Consider the following 3,468-nt stretch of genomic DNA (forward strand, 5'->3'; position numbering starts at 1 on the left):
TAGAATTCAGGGGACAGAAAACTAGGAAGCCATGTTTTTAAAAAATATTTATTAATGGAAATTTTCACCATATAAGAAAGTGGGAAAAGCATATCTCAAAGTACTTTAATACAGTACTTTGTAAAAATACAAATTTTTAAAAAATACCTATCTATAATATGTAAACATCTATATTTATATGTATATCCAAAGGGGGAGAGAACAAAATAAATTCACAAAATATTAATAGTGTTTATCTGAATCGTAGGACTACGGTGATTTGAATTGTATTTTTTTAATTTAAACTTACCTCCAAAACTGCATTAGCTTTGTAGTAAATGAAAAACACATTTTTAAAAAAGGGTCAAGTGCTTGCACAAGGCCTTTGCATAAGTAGGAAAACCTGGGATGGACCAACCCCTGCCAATTGCTCAGAGGCACTTGGTTGGTACTGAGCGCCCCCTACAGGATAGTGGGATCCCCATTTTCACAGCCCTGGCCGTTGCCAGCAAAACTGGGCACTTGCCTCAGGCCTTCCAAGCAGGTGAGAATTCAAGTCCTGCCCTCAAGGGATGGCAGTATGTAGATACTTTATGGCAAAGCCCATCTCTGAAGTAAATACACCATCACCCATCACCAAACACATTCTGGGAGGAGGTTTAGCAGACAAGCACGGAAAGGGCTCAAAATTAGCAAATTCATTTGTAATAATATCAGCAGGTACCAGTTGTTAAGCATTTATAATCCAGACATTGCCCTAAATGTTTATGTACATATCCCATCCTTATAACAGCCTGGAAGGAAAAAGCCAATATCCTGCTGTACTAAGAATCAGGATTCAAATCTATTTGGCTCCCAAAAGCTGTACTCTTGCTATGCTGCCTCTTTCCTGATTCTTAGGGATTTTTCCAGAACATGTGACTTCCCTACCTTAGTTAGAAGACAGTGAACACTGACATTCTGTCCACTTGGTCTCAAGGCCAGGACTGCACTGCAAATACCACGGCTGCCGTGCACTTCTCCTTAGCCCGTGTTTCCATGGGTCCTCCCTTCCTGCCAACTGTCATTGATTCCTCATTGCTGTCAGTGGGTCTGTACTGACCACCCTTATTTATCCCTCTGGTCTGGCGGGACCAGATAAGCCATGCCCTGAGCAAGAGGAAGGGAAATAGTGACATCTGTGCTCCGCACGTGCCAGCCAGGGCCACCCACTGTAGCTGCCATGCTTGGCTCAGCAAGTAGGTAATTCATGGAATAAAATGCATGGGCTTTGTGTCCACAATTATTTCACTGCTCAGGGCTTTTTCTATTTGATTTCATTTGGTGACTAGATCTCAGAAGTTGCTGGAAGTCTGACAGTCAAGTAGGTAAGCAGTGGCTTACTACTTTTCAATTGTTCTACACAAAAAAGGAGGATTGCTACTCCTAGTCATTCCTGCTGTGCACAGCTTGCTAGGGAAGGTGTACTCCATATCTACAAACCTTTGGGTAATTTGACAGACATTTCTGGTACACCCCAACCCACACCAGACCATTTGGGCACTAAAGATACCAGGGGAAGTAAAAAATTAGTTGTCAAAATAATTGGCAAATTAACAATTTTACAGTTACCTAAAAGACAATCCTTGATGTCGGGAAGAGAGAACTGTCACATAAGTACTAGAGTGGCAAATAGGTTCCATATTATGTGCCAATTCGTGACGGCCACCTGGTTCATGACTTGGATTTGTGATGGCCACCAGAGCTCCAAGTTCAGGTTATGAGGCTGCATCTGGGCTCAGTGCTCAGACACAGATACCCTGACTGAGGCCCTCTGGAGATCAGAAAGTCCCTGCCTTCATGTTAAAGGTGGGAAATGGGGCCCAGAGGAGGAAGCCACCTTATAAGTCAGGTCTCCTAACATCTGGGCCAAAGCTTAGATCCCCACACTGATGGGGAACTCACTACCTTCAAGACAGTCTGGGTCCCTGTACTCGCTCCCAGAGTCCCCCCCAGGTCCAGGTGTGGAGGCTGCTGTCCCGCAGGATGGCCCAGCCTCCACCCCTGCTCCAGACCTGCTCTCCCGGAGCCTGTCCTTAGGGATGCGTCCTTGGGCACATGGGTTATTCTGCCTCTCTGGGCTGTGCCTGTGGGTTGGGGTGGTCCCAGGATCTGCTATTAATGACACAGTATTTCAGGGTTTGGGCAGCTGGACTCTGTCTGCTCCAGCAGGTAAATTACAGGTTTAGCAAGTCAGAAATCAAATAAACACTCCAACTGCCTCAGCTGCTCCAAGAACAGTGGTTTCCGGGAACCTCCCCACCCAGCTCATCCTAATTACTGCCTGTCACTCCCCTGGGACAGGGGCCTTTTCTTTGGCTCACAGGCCCCAAGAAACAGGATGAGGCTCCTGGACACAGAGGGTGATACAGACTTTGGTGACCAGCCTATTTTTGACAACTTATGGACACAGCGGGTGCTGACAAGCCCCTGCCCTGGCCCCATACCTGGCCACAGGCTGCCCAGTGTCACAGACACATTGCTCTGGGTGGAATGGACTGATCCTTAGCAGGAGATGGAAAACAGTTTTCACTTCCATGCTAACTCTAATGTGCTGGCAGTGGCTGCCTGGAGTTCTGTGCTGATCGCATTGGAATTTATCCAGATTTGGAAGGAAAAAAAATATCAAGGTTGATTATTGATGTCTGCCATGCAGAAGGGAAAGGAACGTGATATCATCTGTGCTGGACACTGTCACCCTGGGCCACCCAAAGTATACTTGGCTCAGTAAAAAGATAGCTTTCCCACAGAGCTGAATTCCCAATGGTTCAACACGGTGGCAGACATGGGTCACTAAAGCCCCAAAGATTTTTTGTTTCTCCAAAGGCAAAATTTCAATACACTGCAAAACTTCCCCAGAAATCAGAGACAGATTACCGCCAGGAAGATGGAAGATAAATGCCATTGGCCTTAGCCCTAAACCATGTCGCTCATCCAGCTCTTTCTGGAGTTGCCCCACATGCTTCCCCGTGGCCAGCAGTTTGGTAATTCCGATCCACAAATATAGAACACAAAGGGCAAGTCCATGCTTTTTTAACAGAAATTACTAGTTTTGGGCCTGGGAAAGGCAGGCAACCAGATCCCCAACCCCGCAACCGATAGTGGAGGACCTGAGGTGGCCTTCTTGGGCTCCAGGTGCCTCTCAAGTCATCCCACATCTCCTGCAGCCTGGGCCAGCAGGGAGACAGTCAGCATGAGCCACTGGGGGAGAGGGCTGGGCAGAACCCTGCCTGATGACTCAGGCCACGAGGACTGGACCCCAGAATCTATCACGACCTCAGGCAGGGGAGGGGGCGGAGGGGCCTGAAAGGATCCAGCCCTGGAAGGAAGGAAGAAGGGGCATGGACATGTTGATCTCTGAGGACTCTCCGTGCCAATCCTGTCTGTGGTCTGGCTGGTTTGAGGGTCCCAGCCTCTGGAAAGAGGCTGATCCGGGCTGGAGGCCCTGCA

This window comes from Miniopterus natalensis, chromosome 9, assembly GCF_054644295.1.
Source record: "Miniopterus natalensis isolate mMinNat1 chromosome 9, mMinNat1.hap1, whole genome shotgun sequence".
Lineage (NCBI taxonomy): Eukaryota > Metazoa > Chordata > Mammalia > Chiroptera > Miniopteridae > Miniopterus > Miniopterus natalensis.